This window comes from Cygnus olor, chromosome 16, assembly GCF_009769625.2.
Source record: "Cygnus olor isolate bCygOlo1 chromosome 16, bCygOlo1.pri.v2, whole genome shotgun sequence".
NCBI lineage: Eukaryota > Metazoa > Chordata > Aves > Anseriformes > Anatidae > Cygnus > Cygnus olor.
Window position 1 is genome coordinate 13,451,223 of NC_049184.1, and position 19,312 is coordinate 13,470,534.

General features: G+C 45.4%; 1 long non-coding RNA gene across 1 annotated transcript in view; it reads right to left on the reverse strand.

Annotated features, from left to right (window-relative positions):
• Window positions 1–19,312, reverse strand: part of LOC121079113 — a 136,506-nt gene continuing 117,194 nt past the window's right edge. Inside the window, exons 4-6 of the long non-coding RNA XR_005824882.1 lie at window positions 8,227–8,364; window positions 3,512–3,663; window positions 1–301 (exon numbers count right to left, since the gene is read on the reverse strand). This is a non-coding gene — a long non-coding RNA (uncharacterized LOC121079113). The remainder of the gene's footprint in view (window positions 302–3,511; window positions 3,664–8,226; window positions 8,365–19,312) is intronic.

The following is a 19,312-nucleotide window of genomic DNA, read 5'->3' on the forward strand; positions in this document are numbered from 1 at the left end:
TTTGATCTCTCACACATGCATGCATTAGTGTATCAACCTAGAGACAAGCATTTGGGCTGGAAGGCAAAAACGACTAAGAAAGACAAGCTAAAATGGCAAAGTAGGTAAAATACCATTAATTATTCATTGCTACCATTCCATTTTGTGCAAAAAGCCTTCCACCTTGCTTTCCATTACACTTGCCTTAGGTCACTTCCGAGGCTCGGCAAAGCAGGTGATGGAAATGGGAGTCCTGGCTGCAGGAGCCCTTGCTGCGGCTCTGCCAGTCCGTGTAGGTTTCACGTCTGCCCTGCTCCAGGAACTGAGAAATGTGGGGAAGAAAGAAAGAAATAATATGGTTCTGAAGACAAATTTCTAAAAAAAATAACCACCACCACCAATAAGACAACAAAAAACAAACACAGAACAAAAATTACAAACAAACAACAACAACAAAAAAAGAGCAAATTTCAGGAGGTTATTTTCTGTGTTTAAATGTCAGCATTTTCTTTTTCCTGTGCTTTTACTCCAGCTGAGATGGCAAGAGCATCCAGCCAGTTACGGCCTTCTCGCAGCCTGACCAGAAGCATACGCTCGTGGTCTGTTCTTGTAAGGGCTTTTGATGCCTGCTTCTGGCCTGACACCTTTGAGACGCAGAGGAACAAATCCCAGCATTATTATTTATTTATTTTAATGAACCGCCTCTGGCCAGCTCACGTTTTCACCGCAAAGATTCCAAATCGTCTCAGAGCAGCAGAAAACATGTTGCAAAGCACAGCAAAGCTTAGACACGAACATGTCAAATAAGTGATCCACATGAGAGTAGATAGACGTGACATTTAGTAATCATCTTTCTTGGACAAAATGGGGCACTGCTGTCACTTTAAGTAAATCTCAGTCAAATTTCTGGCATTTTACCATAGGATGCATCATAGTAAATTTCTCTTTTAAAAATATAAAAGATCAACCTTAGGAAAAAAAAATGGTTGCCATTATTTAGGGTGTAATACCTTATGCGGTCTTGGCCAACCATTTACTTGCTGCTGATATCAGTATGCCACTCCTAATGTTTACTGATGCTCCCTTTATAAATGACTTTTCCTAGCTGTCAAAATATTTGTCACCAGCGTCTCTTCCCCCTCTTTACCTCTCACCCCCTTTAATAAAGATTAATATCTTTGAGGTTAACTAGAAAGATCAGATACTACGTAAATGACACCATAGGTCTGATATTTAAACAAGATGAACATGTAATTGCTGAGATTATGTGAGCAAATTGGGTAATTCCTAGCCTAAATGAACACAGTTGGCTTTTGCAGGGTCAGTTAATACAAGTGCACATTCAAATGAATTGTGTGTTGTGCACACATTTGGTGCACATTTTGAAGGTCCGCTCATCGAAGAACAGTAGATGTTCAAAGCAAAAATGGGAGAGCTTAGGTTCTACAGCTGCTCTGAAATAATAATATGTTTAAAAGATATTCAGAAGGGGGATTCTATAAAAATACGGCACGTTGGTTTTCCATATTTATAGTCCACCAGTGACTTCTATATTAAATGGTTTCAGTCTGTGAGTTCAAACAAGATTTTTCAACCTGTCATTCCTGCAGCTCAACCTGGTGTATGAAATGCTAAGCATGTTCAGTCTGCTTTGTACATCTTTCTTGACAAACACCTAGAGTAATGATTCCAGAATTAAAATTTAGCTGGCAATTTTATGGATGAAGCACAAACCGCTATTTTGGCTTTGCAGTGCTAAGAGTAGTGAACATGCGTTTCGCTTTTAAACTGCAAAGGTGTGACTTGGAAGACAGTGGAATAGACCGTAGTCTCTTCAAATAAGCTGTGCTCCAAGTGGCTCAAATAACATTTCCCTGGCTTGACCAGCACTGCAGGATCAGACCAAAGCAAAGGTTCATATTTGTGGACCAAAACTCCAAGATCAGACCAAAAGAGCTGTCTGTAGGTGTCAGAGTTACTTTTCAGATCACCACCTTGCTGTATATGTAGGACAGTCTGTTGGGTAGAAGGCCTGTGGTCCAATACAGGCAGGTCTCTGCAGACCTCCCCGGCAGGATATGAGGACCACATATAATAAAGGCATGTGGGCCCTACATCCGGATCTCTTAACCTGAAATCCTCCACTTGTTGCCAGTCCAACTTACGTCAAAGCTTTCTGATACCTACAGCAATAACTATATGTATCCTCAAAGCTGCAGCAGTTTTGGGGCGGCTGAGCTGCTTGGTTTGTGGTTTCTGCCCCTGCCCTGTTGGGTCCTTGCACAGAGAGGCTCTTGAACTCTTTTCTGAACAATGTCAATTGTGATTTCTCAGAATGTGGTGGAGACCAGGCACAAGGTACTGGAGATCTAGGTCCTGCCAGAGCCCAGGAGGACCCAGGCCCACTGTGGCACAGCGTCTCCTCTCGGCTGGTGAACATTTTGGACGTGAGCAAGTGTATGTGTGTCTGGTGGTGACCTGGCTCCTCTCCATCCTGCCTGCTCAAGAACCATCACAGGAAAGGGAGAAAAATCTGGGGCTCCTTGGATCAGGAAGGGAGCACGAAAGTGCTCGTGGCTCTGACGAAGGCACTTATTTAGGACTGGAACATTTGGTTCTGTTTTGTGCTTTCTCCAGGGGCAGTTTGACATAAATTGTTAGACTTAGCCCTTAAACTTGCCAAGTAAAATCCTCCTCCAAATGTCAAAGGCAACATTCCCGTAGGTGCCAGTGCTTCAGCCTCATCTTAAAACACTTCCCATTTTGTTGTGTGGTGCGGTGAGCACGAACCCTGTGATAACTGCAGTCCCTGACTCCACAGGGAGGGGACTGTTGACAAGGCAGCCCTCACACAAAGGGCACTGAGGGCATTCCTCAGCATCACACAAAACCTTCCAAATATTAGCAAGCTAAAAAAAAAAAAAATCCAATTCCTGAAGTGAGAATTTCTTACAGAATTTCTTTCCAGTGCACCAACAAAACTATTGTGCTCAGATGACCCTGAAACTGCCTTTTGTTGGATTTTGTGCAAAGTGGGATTTTGTATCTGCGATAGCCATCAGGTGATTTTATTTCTAGGAACTGGCTTATTTTGCAATAAAAGAAAAGACTCTCAGATTGGTGTTTTAGCAATCATATTTTGAAGAAAAAACACATCTAAACATTCCAGGAATACTATAATATGTCCTAACATCAACTTAGTTTTGATTCACACAGATTGATATGTGCGCTAATTTACTGTATGACACTGGTTCTTATACGCATACAATTCTTTCCTTCAAATATAACTAACTTGATCCTTCATATAACAGATCTGAGACTGGTAAACCACAAAGAAATTTCACAGTGCAGACTGCAGCAAGCAGAGGTCTCTCCAGCGAAGGCATTATTTTACAAAATGATGGATGTGCATATTTATTTGCTCTGTGACTTCCATGTCAGGTTTGTCATATTTCCTCAAATTACTAGTTAAAGCAAGGTTTTGTGTTTTGTTTTGTTTTTGTTTCTGCTGAAGCCTGCAGGCTCAACATACCTTATAAAAATCAAGCTGTAATTTATCTGCTCCATAGATCATGTGTAACAATAATCAGTCTGGAGTCTGTGCTGGCTTCTGATGGCTGGCTCTGCAGAGGAGATGTATGAAGTGAGCAGAAAGCTTCCTGCTTTTCATACTCTGTAATAAACCTGAAATATGGAGAGACGTGAAACACGTATTTAAATTAAACCATGGAATCATGACAAAGAAGGAGTGCAGAGAAATACGCCCATAACCAGACACATATTATGCAATGACACAATATTATTTCTCTTACCAGATGGACCTCTACAAGTTATGTATACTACATGTCACACACACAGCAACTGAACGAGCAAACCAATTTTTGTCCTGAACTTTGACTCATCGAAACGGTGTGTACATTTACGTGCATTTTGCAGGGACAAAACCCTTTGCCAGTACAGGGATGTGTGGACCCCCACGTGGGTTAACGTATGCAAGCATTACACACCACAGCTAAGTGACAGTTTGCACAAAATTCATGGCTCGGTGTTAAGGCTTGTTTCACATGCATGTGGGTAATTTTGGAAAGGTCACAAACAAAGTTGGGGACTTTTTGTAGATGTTTGGTAAAAAAAAATGCCACGTACTATTCTTAGATGAACAATCTAAGTGTACCAAATGGAGGATGGGTGGAAAGACTCCGTGATGATTGATGTAGCTTAAATTCAACCGCACACCCACATACACCTCCCTAAGGACAGGAAACAGTATTCAAATATTGAAATATTCGATATTGCCCTCTGTTGGCAGTTCCTCCCATAGTTGCATTGCCTTTTGCAAGGCACTGCCCTTCCGATGTTGTTGCAATTTATCCCCCCAGAAAAAGAACACATTCGCTTTGCAGATGCTAGAAAAGCTCCTCTAAAAAAGCCTGGAGATTGAACCGGGTGATAAATGCTGCACGAACGTGCTTGCCAGTGCCTTGTGAGCCCCTTGTAACTGCAGGGGTTAACAAGCACCAAAGTGCCATCACCACCGGACCCGAGGAAGCCAAGCACTGGGTAAGGATTTCTGGTCCCCTGGTCGTAGGGACATGGAGCTGTGGGGATGCCCTATCGTTAAGAACAGAGAGAAAATTTAAAGTTAACTAATTATCCACCACACACACAGGTGGTGAGATGCATCCTGTCTGCTCTGTTCCCCAGCTAAATGTGTGCCTTCCATGGTAGGAGCACAGCGCATCTTGGGAGGCACTTCCCAAAGTGGCAAAGCTGATTTTGTCTCTAACTCCCCAAAATCTCTCCTTTTTCTTTTTTTTTTTTTTTTTTTTGGAAACTAAACTGCAGTTGCGTAGTCATTAAGAGAACCAACAGAAGCCTGGAAGAAGAGATTAGCACATACCAGAGTGACAGGGCTGCTAGAAAGGGGAAAAAATAGACAACATCAGTGCAATGTACCATTAAAAGTATGGAGTGACAGATGACAGTTGGTCTGTGATGGGGTGATTCAGCTAAATGGTAAACAGAAGGGCGAATTCTGATCTCACTGATGCCAACATAAACCTTGGGTTTCAGAGGAGCTGCTTCGCGTCTCTAGTACCGGAGTCGAGCCCGTAAAAGCTGTGACTCAGCCAGATAATCTCTGACAACTGTTAGCGCCGTGGTAAATATGGCAACGTGGCAGGCTGGAACGGAGACTGGAAAAAGTTGCATTTCCCCACTTCCAAAAAGGAACGTTTCGTATATTTGGTTCCCCAAGACAACAATTAAAATCAATCTGCGCTTGATAGGCACAATAGAATTGGTTAACAAAGGTTTAGGAAAGAGTAATCTATTTATTTATTCATTTATTTATTTTCAGGATGGACAGAATGTTTTGGTTAAGGCCAAATTAATGAGGTGGCTCAGCCAAGAAGTGAGTTATTGACACAACCCTGGTCCCTCTGGGTCAGACCCTGGGGATACCTGCCACAGCTGGTACAGGTGATGTGCTGGATGGACACTCACTCACACCTGCTCTATGGGGCTTGGGATGGACAAGGAAAGGTTTTTAGAAGGGGCTATTTGCTTAGAAAATCTTCAGCGCTTCATCTCGCTTCAGAGAAAGGATCCCATCTAAAGCATATGTTCCCCACAATGTGTGGGCAGGCAGCAAACACTAATGTGGGACCTAACAAACTGCAAATTAGAAATCTTCCTGAAGCCAAAGCTGGAACTGTCCCCATCCTGCCTGCTCGGCTTTCTTGTGCTACAGGTGGCTGCTCTTGGATTTTGTAACGGAGATGTCTGAAAGGCAGAAGGATGGGTCTGGTGTGTCCTGGGCTGCCCGAGACCACTCGTCCCTCCAGCCTTTGGCACCATGTAGCACGACGGTGTTTGCATCCAGCAACCTCCAATCTGATTGACTACAGGGATGTGGTCGTGTGCCATATTGCTTCAATGATTTAAAGAACAAATTCCCTTTTGCTGTCTGTGATTTGTCTTTATGAGGTTTTGTTTTTTTTATTTCCGTCCACGTAGTGCCTGGTTTCACTAGCGAGCCACTGCGGTAGCTGCAGAACTAAAAATAAACCCTTTCTCACGGAAAACGCCATATTTTTTCAGATTTTAGCTGGCCTGAAAGGCGGCAGTGCATGGAGCTGGGAAGATTTGAATTCACTTCCACTGTGAATGCCAAAGTGGAGATTCCCACCTGGGAACTCCTCGGTGGTGTGATGGGCACCCGAGGGCCACCAGCAGCAGGGATGCTCCCAGGTGGGCATCCCACCTTTTGCTTGGACCACTGCAGCAGCAGGAGCTCACGGCCCTGGAGCCCGTCTGGATGGGGGCTGCAGGGATGGGTGGGGGCCTCTAGGAGATTTAGGAGCACTTGGAGTTGTTTTAAGAGCTGGAGAAAGGTTTTTGTGTTAACCAGAGTGAGCTTCTCCTATAAACCAGGCTCTGTGTCGCAGTGAAAGCGGGGCTAGGAAATAAAGCCATGCAGAAGTGTTCACCTTCTGGGAAAGCCACCAAAAATATATGTGTTGTGGAATTACTCTTTGCTGAGATGGGAATTCACATTTTATTCCTTTTATTATGTTTTATTTCTTGTGTCATTACAGCATACACAAGCAGATTATTCCCCAGCTACAAAAACAGTTGTAGTGAGATGCTGCAGTTGAAAAGCACAAAACAGGCAACAGTTCAACGTTCTCAGTTAAGATAATTATGTTAATATTAATGGATATTAATTTCTGTTTATTTTACAAATATTGTATTAGGAAACTAGCTTTCAAATTCACACCTCACCAAATGCTTTTCAACAATGATTTGTTTCATTAATTTTATCAGCTGCATTGCTTTTTTTTTTTTATAGCACATTCTTTGCTGAGAGACATTAAACCATGATAGAATATCCTAAAAGTCTGTGCAGAGGAGCTGAGCAAATAAATGTCAGTGTACTGGCTACCCACCACTGTCAGTTTTTCAATTTGCAGTGTACTTGGGGCACGTAATAATTTTCTGATTTTTTATTTTTATTCTTAAGTAGTCTTGAAAATTTTCTGTGCGTATTTTCTCTCTGTTTTAACGTACATGTGAGCCCTCATATTCAAATGTCAAATTATGTGTGATATGGGCTAGGTAATAAACCCTGCAGCATTATTTTTGGATTACTTGTAAAAATAAATAACAGTTTAAAGTCAATGCCTTAGTCAAATATTCAGTGCAGAATTAGTTTTTAGCTGAATTCAATATCCACCATTTCTGGGTTTCTCACTAATAAATATAAAATTGTAGAGGAAAATGAACAGGAAAATATTTTGCATATGCTAAATTGACCTTACATTCAAAATGCAAGTACTGATGGCAAAAATGCTTGTGGCACTTTTTTAGCTGGTTAAAAAAATAATAAATCGAGTTAATGCTTGCACCTGAATGAAAAAGAGAGCGGTGAACAAATTATTATTTAAAATGTTTTCTTTCAAATCCCAGGTTTAGAAAATGTCATGGCCTTTATCACGGCGAGAGCAGAGCAGGGTACTTGATACTTTCTGAATTTTGTTTTTAATTTTATTCCAGGTTCATTCTCCCTAGAGCAGCTCCTTGTTTCTTGAACCTACCCTGAGCCCGAGGGCTGCAGTTTTACCCTGGTGGCACTGTGGCGATTGCAGGGCACGTGGCTGGGATCAGGCACAACATAGCGAGACTCAAACCCCCCACCGCTGCCTGCTCAGCTGGGGGACACCCATTATGGCACATTTATTATCTATTATGGCACATTTATTGCTCTTTAACATGCCTGGGCCTTAGGTGCCACCATCAGAGGGCTGCATAGGGCGGTACAGGCCGCAGGCCATCAGCTCTGCCCCAAAAGCAGCCTGCAAAGCCAGCTGAGGGATGGAGATCTGCAGAACATTTTCCAGGTAAGGACAAGTCCTCGGTGAGGGTCTTACAGGCTGAAAGAGCCATCCTAAGCAGCCCCCGAGCCCGCTTTTACTCCGTGCTTCCCTGTCGATTGGCTGCGAAGGCTCCACTGGATGCTGAATTCCTCTGCTAGAAGCTGGAGACGGAGCCACAATTCGGGTCCTGCCACCATCTGCAAGCACCCCCGGTTATCCGGCAGCGTGAGAGCCTCACCACAAAAAAGGGGTGCAGTTACATTTTCTCCCCTTCTCCCACAGTGCTGGGCCAAATGCCTTTCTCCTTCCAATCGTGACCCAAACCTGCTGAAGTCGATGGAGCAGCCCCGACCCACCCGTGCTTGCTTACCATTGAGTTAGCCCATTACACACGTCCGTTTGCCTTGACCTCTCTCCCCAGAGCAGACACCGACTACTGTTTTTCATGTTTCTTTCCCTGGACCTTGGCCAGCTGAGTAGAGGTCAAATACATCAAGCCGAGTCTAAACTACGGAAAAAAAAATGAGCTGCATTTCAACCTTTTCCTCTGGCAGAGTGACAATATAATTCATGTTTATATTCCTGCCTTTGCCACTGTCCTGCTGTTTGACCTTGGGGAAGTCACTTCATCTTTTTAGGCCTTCATTTCTCCTCCAAATTTGAATTTAGGCTAATACATTCGGGGCAAGAAGTGCCTCACGCTGTGCATTGCGTTTCTGCCAAGCTACCGGGTCTTTCTGGACCTGAGGTCTGCGGTAGAAGTTAAGGCAAATTAAACTACAAACTCCAATGAAACGTGAAGAAACGTACTGCCTCCTTGCACAACGCGCTGTGTGTTTTCAGTATTCCTTGCATGTCTAAGATGACTCAGAAGATTTTGCTCCCAAGCACCCGATTTAGCAGGCAGAGCAGTGCGGTGCCCCCAGTCCTGCCATGCTGCAGAAAAAGCAATGCCCTGTGCTGAGCTGCGACTGAATCTGGTCAGATTAGACCTGGTGCTGAGCGAACTTGAAATGCCTTCATTTTAGCTAAGCTCCCATTTTTACGGAGATGTTTGGCTGCCTTCGGATCTAATTTCAGGACCCAAACACTCTGATTTCCCCGTAAGGATGAGTTCAACCACCGCCCGCCTGCTATTCTTCTCCCTCGCTGTGGAGCTGGAAGTCGTCACGTCTGATGAGGATTCATTATGAAGTTGACAATTTGCCCCTTTCCTTCAAGAAACGCGGCAGCGCTTCGCTCCTCGCAGCCCACACCGACTTACCCGAGCCTTCCTGGCTGCTCTTACCCTAAAATATCTGAGCGGGAGGATCAAACCCCTCCTGCCCCCTCCAAACAAACCAACAAATAACAGAAGAGGGAAGAAATTATCTCTACAGTAGAGCGATGGAGGCAAAGAGCTTATATGTTAGTCATTAGCAGAAAAAAATAAAATAATAAAAAAAAATTCTCACACGGCTCTGAAGCAGAAGGGAGTAAGGGGAGAGGGAAAGGGAGCTCACGGACAGCTCCAAAAGGGAAAAAAGGCTGAGCAGGAGTACACAGGGACACTGAAAAGAGGGTTGTTTTTCTGTTGCCTGCTGCAAGAACCCTGGCTAAAAAGGTTAGGTATTCGGCCTTTAAACCAGCTCCAGCCATGCAGGGGGCTGGGAGCCCCTCGAACGGGGCCGGATCCCCCCTGCAGACCCCAGCCACCACCGCTGCCTTGCCATGGTGCCCTCAGAGGCTGCAAGGGAGAAAGGAGCCCCACAAAGCCCCCTTCTCCTTTAAGTCAGAGATCTCCTTCAGGCCCACACTCTATTTACACATTTTTCCCCATAGTGACCATTTGCAAAATAATGGGGACTTTTCAATTTATTTATTTTTAAAAAATGTTGGGGGTATCCCTGGTGTGCAAGGAGTTAAATCATTATCTCCTCGGATGTCCACAGCAGCCCCACGTCCCCGCTGTGCCCCATCCGACTGCTGGGGCAGTGTCAGCGATGACTTCACCCTGGCGCCTTGCAGCATTGCACAGTGCCCGACTGCTGGAGTTTGCTAATTTGTGCGTTTTCACTCGAGGCCTGCTGATTCAATCATTTTAAAGATGCCCATTTCTTCCAAGCCAAGGATTTTATGACTCTGAGGATTAGAAGCTGTTATCCCAACAAACCCTGGAGCTCTCTATATTCTGATTTTATGGTAAGCTTCACTAATAAACTGTTTAAAACATATGCTAATTGTGTTTATTGTATTCTTTAATTATCATATGTATCATTAAAGATGTACTATCCCGCTTGGAATCCTAATACCTAATGCCCTCTTTTTTTTTTTTTTTTTTTTCTTTTTGTATGATCGCACAGCACTGCATTACTTTAAAAAAATAAGAGAGGAAATAGATATATATTTTAACAAGGATGCCTATTTTCATTTTCATTGTTTATTTAAAAGTAGAGTCTTTGAATTTAATTTGAAATCTCTCTCCTGAAGAAAGGCAGGCAGGGAATGACATAACAAAACATGGCACTCTGTCTCTGTGCATTTTATTCCTTAATTTATTTTTTAAATATGCCTCCCTATAGTTTAGTATGCTTAGTTTTCTGTTTCAGACTGCTCAGGATGATAATTTGTGCAGTTGAGATGGGTTACAAAAGATCAGAATAATTGTCCCCTCATTTTTGTTATAGCTCATTATTCTTATCATACGTACACACACACATATACACACTCTGGCACATGCATAATAAATTAAGTGTATTATGTATATGTGCACACACCCATGTGTACATATGTATATTCTGGCTTATTCTTATGCCAATATTTCCCCAGTTAATTAAGAGGCTTTTTTCCAAAAAAAAAGAGATACCAGTTGTCCTAGAGATGTGAGTCATTTTCCCTATTTTGAAGACTGATCTTAATTCTTAACGTGGTTTTATCCTGCCCCTTTAAAATGAGGTTTTCCCTGCATAATCAAATGCTCTCACTTAGCACTCACAATATATTCCACTCTACTGACCTGCTATCAGCAGCCACAACGTCTCCCAGCCCTATCTGCTATTGATCGCAGTGGCCTGCCCATGTCCTCTCTTTGCTGTTTGGATATTTTTTTTCCAGCTGGGAAAAGGAATTGGAACTAATACAAGGGTATTTCATTCACATGGTTGAAAACGAGAAAAGAAACAAAAAAATCCGAGCATTTTTCAGAAGTGCAAGGTGAGGAAAATGGATCTGGGGAGAAAGACGCATGTGTGCTGAGCTCAGTCCTCGGTCATCAATATTGCAGGCGAGGATAACAAATGCGTGCAGACATGAGACAAATGCGGGCACGCGTGATTAGCACAGGCTTGCTCTTCCTGCCATGGCGTTTTGCATGCTCGTGTGCCCCAGCCTCCACGTGCAAAGCCACACGATGGACGGACCTCTTTCTTTACTGCTGACACATTACAAAAAATCAAGTTCTTCAAAGCTTTATCAGCAGCTACCACGGAATAATATTAATCCTCTATCCTAGAGATAATGCCTGTTTTGAAACCGGACCTTTGAAGTACTTTTTTCCCTCCCATTTGAGGGACATCCCGGGAAAACCAAGAATATCCCAGCAGAAACACTCAGGTTTTGATGCAAAAGAAGGAAACCACTGGGCTGCTTCGCTGCTGGCATCGTGGAGGACTTGCTCACAGGAATTTATCAATCAGACTTTTTTTATTTTAGTTGGTGAAGAATGTTTCCTTTAGGTACCAGATGCTAATGTCACATCATGAATGAAACTGCTTCTGCAAATTGAATAATATCATTTGCATTCACTCATTCAAAACAACACTGAGAAGTGGCAATGCAGCTCTGTGTTAAAGCAGAAATTTACATTTCCAGGCAAAAGAGAGTGTCTGCTTGGGTATCCAAGCCATGATAAAACAGTGGGGTTTGGATTTGATACAGGTCTTTAAAATACAAGTTAAATAATTGTGTAATTGTGTTAAGAATGATAAAAACCATATAATTTTGGTTTCTAAATGATGGCAATGAACAGCCTATTGCATCCACATCACATAATACAGAGAGTAATGTCAGGTCAGACGCTCTTTACAGGGGTGCCGGGGTGAATTCGGAATAAGCTGCCTGCATATGCATCGTCGCTTCTTGCTGGCTGGGCTCACTGGGAGCACAATCGTTTGCTTTGCCTTTTTGGAGATTTAGCCTCTGCGTGCTTGTTGGTTTGACATCCCAACCGCACGTGGCCTTCAGCTGGTGGGAAGAAATAGAGGATTGTGCTACGTCACGGCAATGCAATGTGACCATAGACACCTCACCCACCGGGTGCTAGGTTCCTGCTGCCTTCCCTGGGCTCCTCATGTCCCCAAGCACCCAGGGGTGCTGCCACCCTGGGGACACGCCAGATCCTGCCCACCCCAGCACAACGCTGGCAAGTGATGGCTTTGCACGGCCCCAGCCAAAGGAAAGCATCGCCCTCGCCATTGCCCTGTTCTATTAGTGGATTTTGCGCTGCTTTTTAAATTATGCTGTTTTCAAACACGACTACATTTGAATGTCAGCCTCTAGTACCCAAATATAAATGTCAAGACCTCTGTACATCTCTGGCATGTAGGAACTAATTTAATCATCTCCGTGAAGCGATTTCAGTTCAGACAATCACTTTGCTCGAGTGGAAGGGTTATGAAGAGAGCACACAGTCGCGGGCGAGTGCTTACACACCATTTAGGGCCGTGCTGCTTTACAAAGAGACAGCCAAGAAGGGCATTTGTTCACCAGTGGACCTTCCCTGTGCCTGCCCCACTGATGGAAATCAGGGTAATCATGAAAGAAAAATGACAGGTGGCACCAGCGCATACTGAATTTTGTTTATTGGGAAAAAGTGGGGGAAAAAGTGATGGGGAATTATTACTTTTTTCTCCTGTGACTGGTGAAAAAAGGGCAATCTTATGAAACAGGGAACAGTGGTCAGTGTGTGCTGCTCAGCTCTCTGAGTGCTGATCGGCCCAGCCAGGCACGCTGATAATGCAACTGCAGCAGCAAAACTATTTTGCATATGAACCGTGGGCTACTTATAAAATTCACCTTGGATGGCTTCATTCCTCCCTTTACATACGGCTTTTTAAAAAAAAGGTGAAGACAGTACGGGTGGTATTCTGTTCAAGGAATAACTCTGCTAAACAGGACTAGCAGAAGGAGCTTATTCTCTACAGAGGCCAGCTACCCGGAGCAGTCGTGCTACTCAGCCTGTGCCTTCAGCTGCCTTAGGAAGGAAAGTTCCTCCTAAATTTCTGGGGCTGTTTGGGCTGGCACCAGGCTACCACTGTGCAAAAACTCTGATTTGGGCCATCGGTGGAAAAGCAACGATTTTATGGAAAAGACCAAGCAACATCCAAGCTCCTTTCTGTGGTTGCTGGAAGATCACAGAGGCTTCTGACGAACTGGTGTCATAAGAGAGAGATGAAAAAAAGAAAGGGAAGTGGTGGAGCAGGACCTGGAGGGTGAGCAGGGGGAATAGGAGAGCCCAGGTGGCTGCGGGGACATCTGGGGACACAGGGGATGTGCTGAAGGAGGCCATCACCCTGGCATGGGGGCTCCCCACCGAGGAAGTAGAAAGCGACCCTCCCGCAGCAAGCATCCTCGGCTGCTCAGTGGACACGCGCTCCTGAGTCCGGCACGGGCAGTTTTGCAGCCCGAGGCCGCAGATTTAATAAACGAACCACAGGCATTGATCCGACCTGTCTGCGTGTGAGCCATGCTGGACAAAGAGTCCTTTCCCCAGGCACGCCGTCACCTCGCAGGCTGCGGGTCGGGAGCTGACCCAGCTCAAGTCATGGAGAAGAAGTTTGGATCTGGCACTGATCACTCTCTTCTGTCCTGAACTTAGAACATTTGGCCCTAGTTCTGTCCTCAGCTACCAGCATTAAGAAGTTAGAACAAAAAAAATTTGCTACCGTTTCAAGCAGCCCCAAACCAAACAAAGCAAAAGAGTGATGAGAAGTGCAATCCATTTTGGAGAGCTTTGGCGAAAGAGGCTTAATTTTTTGGATTACTTGTCACAATTAGACGCGGTATAGATGCTATCAAATTATATTAATAGCTCTAACATTTCGTAAGTGTGAGTATGAAAACTGCCCAGCCTCGATAATGAAAACATGCACAAGTGAGCTGTGTAAAACAATCAAAAATCAATCTGACGTGTCAAGCCGAACATGTCAATGAGACAGTTTGCAGTCAGAGGGTTTTCTTATGAAGTGCTGTCAACAGGCAACGCTACACTTGTCTGATCTGTCCAGCTCCACTAAGTGGAAAGATTTCTCCTTTTTTTTTTTTTTTTTACCCAATAGAAGACAAAGGAAAAACAGGAAAATGTAAGCCACAGTAATTCATCTCAAGTATCCTGAAGGACAATTAGTAACAAAGGCTAGCAGTGGTAAGCCTGCTCTTTGGTGTGGTTTGGAGATCGGGGGCTGTAATTATTGAGCCATCCTGCTGAATAGCACAATCAATGCTTGACGGCTGCGTGGCAGAGCGCCGGTGCGACTGCTTGAGCTCTTGTGTAAATGAAACGTCAGGCTCGGGGAAAGGGGGCCATTGTGTTTACCCGCGCTTTGATTAGCTTTTAGTGAACAATGAATTTTCAGTCGACACAAGACATTTTTATGGTGTTGTCAGGATCTTTCTTAATAGGAGGTTCGGGTGATAGGAAGGGAGGAAGGGAGGCAGGCAGCGCGTTGGCGAGGAGGGTTGACGTCCTGGCGAGGAGGACTGATGTGCTGGTGCACATGCACCCAGCCCTACAGCCCTTCCCAGGGCTGCAGCCCCCCCCCGTGCGGCCCCACTGGCCATCACAAGGCTCCTGGCCTCGTCCTTCTCTCCGCAAGTCCCTCAACCTCCCCTTCTTGCTCCCTGGAGCACTTCCATTCCCTCCTTGCCAGCCCGGTTTGTAACCTCAGCACTCATCCCTCTCTAAAACCCCTCTGTAGCCTCATTTCTCCCTTCGGTTTTCCCAGCACTGCTCCTGATTTTGCAAATCATCCCTTCCTAAACAGCCATAAACGTTCAGGCTCAAGCCCAGGATGCTCTGGGAGGGTTTCACGAGTGCATGTCCAGAGGTCAGAGGCTGCACCAGAGGTTTGCCATTCTGCAAAGGTACTGGATGATCCCATTTTCTCATCAAACACCAATATTCTAGCCCCAGCCTGTGTTTCTAAGGGTGAAGGGACAGGTGACTCCACTGGCCTCTTTCCATCCATGCACCAGAAGAGCGGACACACATTGCCAACAAATACACTAGCATTTTTTGCATATATACTACTTTGTGCTTATTGCCGTGCAAACTGCATCCCTGTGAAAGAAGAAGCCCTGGCTGTACTAAGCCTTGAGAAGACGAGTGACAACAGGGATATCAAAATGCTTTGGGAATATATTTGTTATTTGCACCCAGACCTCATTCCACCACGTTTGCAGCCCCCCGTTCTGTGCCAATCCCCCAAACTAGATTGTGCACGTCCTACTTTGAGCCCTCCAAAGCCGTGGCCGGTACATGAGGTGCCTGACTCCTGCCATCCAGCCCCAGTGAAGGATTTTGTCCCCTGGCTCTTCCCCCGTCTCCCTGCCAGTGGCTGAGCACCCCAAGGCTGCACCCTGTGAGCTGCTCGGGGCGGGCACCGCGCCCTTCCCACAAACCACCCCAAGCCCTCAGTGGAAGGCGAACTGCAGATGCAATTGATTAGTAACTATCAGCTAATTACAGGGTAATCACATGATTATTTTTGCTTTGCAAACTGAATAGTTGTCATGAGATTGAATAATTACGTGGGGCAATTTTACATGCAGTCACATACTACCGCTGTGTAAAACCAGATAACCTAAAGACCACGCAGCTGCGTACGGCAGGTAGGATTATTTAATTCCTATCTCTGTACAAGCCCGGGGTGCCTCTCATTGCATCACGTGCTTATAAAAGGATGTTTGGGTCCTGTGCTCCAAAGTAGAACTGAAAGATGGGAAATCTTTTCCACCAGGATTACTAAAATTAAATGCGACCCCCAAAAGCTGTGGCAAAGCAGCATCTTTGCAGCTCTGCCAATCCCAAGGGCAAATTTGACGCTTCTGCCCTGGGGAGGAGGGAGACGGCTTTGGGCTGCTGCTCTCCCAGGATGGGGAGGAGGAGAGGGGGCAGCGCTGGCTCAGGGCAGGATCCTGCCTGCATTAAGCCTGGAGATTTTTTCTCCCATGACTCTGGTGGCCGTCAGAGCAGCTGCACCTGCGGTGCCTCTCCTCCCAAGGCCTGGTCACAGAGCAGGGATGTGGGAGCTGGAATAACTCATCCCTTCAAAGCTTATTAAAACTTTGGTGTTGGTAGGAGAGTCAATCAAATCCTGGGAACGCAACCCAAATATTTTCACAGACGGACTGAGCATTGTATCAGGAAGCAACCTGAAGAAATGATTTTCTCTGCTGGCAGTTTGATCTGAAAGGCACTCTGGCTCCTGAATGTCTCTTTCCCGCAGAAGACGACTAAACATTTCAAGCCATTTTCAGAGTCACCAATTCAGATTAATCAAATATTGAAGAGATGGGGTTAAAGCTGAGCCTGCACTCTCCAGGCTCTCAGTGCTGTGGCACCAAACCAGTGGGATAAATGCTTCCACATAGGAAGCCTGAATTTCCCAGGTTTAATGGAAACACCTCTGTTTCCCTTGTCAGGGAACCCCAAAGCTTCCCATGTCTCAGGATTCCTGCAAGAAGCACCTGAGATACAGAAGAGTGTTCAGTGGGATAAAAAAAAAAACCACCACCACAACAACAAAAACCATTTTACTGTTTTAAAAAAAGAACATTTTATAAAAAAACAACATGGTTCCGAATTAGATTAAGCTCTTATTAATTTTCGGAAAAGTTTGGCATTAGACGACATTTTTGCATGAGCCAAGAACTAGCAGAATGTACACGGGAATATGTTTAGTTTTCATCCAGAAATGCAACCTAATGCAAGAAACAAGTGCCATCAGCATGCTCACAATTGTGCAGGGGGTGGTTCTGAGCCTCAGCTGGTCCAACCAAGCCTCCCCTAGTACTGCTATTTGCCCCAGCTGGGGCTTCAGCCCCCTTTGTGAAATGCCATCGATGCCAAGAGGCCAATGGGCACCAGCTCAGGAGGAAGGGAGCCTCAGCAGGGAGACTTTGTCTCTTTGTATTGCTTCAGGAGATAAGGAAGGAAGCACAAGTAGAATATATCTGTAAGGCCATGCGGCTGTCAGAGGACTGGGGTATAAGAAAAACAATGGAGCTTCACACTTGTACTGTGATGTTCTCAGCAGCTGACATCTGAGATGAACTAAAAATATGTTTCTATGCAGGGAAAATCTCTCAGAATGGGTTAGGTTAATTTTACATGGGAGCTATGTGTACTCGCGGCCTGATCTAAAGCTAAAAACAAGGAATAAATAAGATTTTTTATTAACAGGAGCATTTTTGATCCCAGAAGCTAATCTATTGGCATTGCTGAATCTGAAGTTAATTTGGAGTGAAACTGGGAGCTCCCACAGACTCACTTACCTGACTTTGGCAGAGCAGAGACGCTTCCCAGTCATTCTCAAAACGCCCCCACTACCCCCACAGGGTGCACCAGGGAAGCTTTCCTCAGACTCCAGGTGTGGATTTTTGTAACCGGAAAATATGTGAATCACACAAACTCTTTCTTAAATATCTCTGGATTTGAAAATCTCAGTGGTTAAGCTAAGAACTGTGGCAGAAGAAGAAAGGAAAGGTTGAAAGCTGTAAGGGGGGTAGGGAGGGGAGGAAAAAATCAGGGTCACCTGGTTACAGTCAGACAAAAGCCACATTTCGAAAAATGTACCCTGTAATTTAGTCAAGATGGAAAGGACGGGAAAAAGGTCAATATTGTTTTAAATGAGACTAACAGCTTCCTTTATGTAATGGGTGAACTCTGGTGTGTTTCCGGATGATTGGCAATTTAGCCGCTCAGGGAAAAAAAAAGGTTAAACTTATCAGCACACAAAAGTGCCAGCAATTTATTTCTGTCACTTTCCTACAAATTAACCTGGTTTTAGGCATTCTGAGCCTCATCAGCAAGCCCAGGAGTGGATGGGACTCGGGGTCATCCCCGGGTCTGCAGGATGGGGGTCCGTGGCAGGCAGCTGCACAGAGGAGCTTGGGGTGGCCGAGGGCCTGATGAGGGTCCTCTGGGGTTTACAGAGGACCCTAAATTCTCCTCGTTTTTCTGGTGAGCAAGGTTTGGCCTGCCCAAGCACCAGGGTGGCCCCATAGGTCCAAAGCTCTGCACCTGTCTGCGGGTCAGGGAGGTGGGAGGGATGGATCCTGAGTGGGCACGGGCTGTGGAGGTCTTGTTACAGAAAAAACACGGAATCCTAGAATCATTGGGATTGGAAAAGCCCTCCAAGATCATCTGGTCCAACCGTCCTGCTACCACCACCACCACCCACAAAACCATGTCCCTAAGCACCACGTCCAACCTTTCTTCGAACACCCCCAGGGACGGTGACACTACCACCTCCCTGGGCAACCCGTCTCAATGCCTGACTGCTCTTTCTGAGAAGAAACGTCTCCTCACTTCCAACCTGAGAAAACATCTGGGATCCAGGCCCCACGCTTTCAAAGCCTGCTGTCTGTGCCGGGAAGGGAGACAAGTGGAGAAAAGCCCGTCTCCAGCCCCGTCCCCTCACGCGCCTCTCCTCAGCTAGCTGGGAAACCATGTCACATGCGTGTGCTGAGCTGGGTCTCTAGGCTTTAATCCCCAGAGACAGCACGGAGAAATAAAACCCTCTGGAAGCTGCAGCAGCTGTCTGCTCAGCTTTCTGTCTGTCTGGGGCATTGGGAAAGCTTTCAGAGCTTTATGGACAAACTTAAGGTGGGGTCCCATCGGCGGTGACACCCTCAAGAGGAGGGTGAGCCTAACGCATGCCCAAGCAGGGAGGTACCCCCATCACCTTATTTTTCATAGAGCAGCTGTTGATAAAATCCTTTTGGTTTCTCAGAGCTCTGCTGGTTTCCCAGAGCTCTGTTAGTTTCTGCCACAGCAGAAAAGGCACCATTTTTTTTTCCATCAGTTTGCATGAGAGACATGGGCTTGTACAAGAGACATGGGCTGAAACGAGACCTTTAGCATTAACATTTTCCAACAACAGTTGGTCTTTCCTTCCCATGCTAATTACAGCCTCTGTGAAAGAACAGGGCAGGGCCTCCTGTCACCCCGTGTGCTCAGGGGCTGGGGAAAGCTCTCTTTCTCGCACGGCACTCTTCAATTTTGACAAAAAATAGCATAATTAATTTAAACATAATAGCTACAATTTTCAAGAGGACCAACGGGAAAGATTAGAGGATTAAGGCTCTTGTACCATTTGGGACCAAAAGTTTCCACAGCCTAGATGCTGAGCAGTGGGGTAGGTGCCTGCCTTCATGGCAAGGTGCTCCGGTCTCTGAAAATTTGGCATTTCTACCTG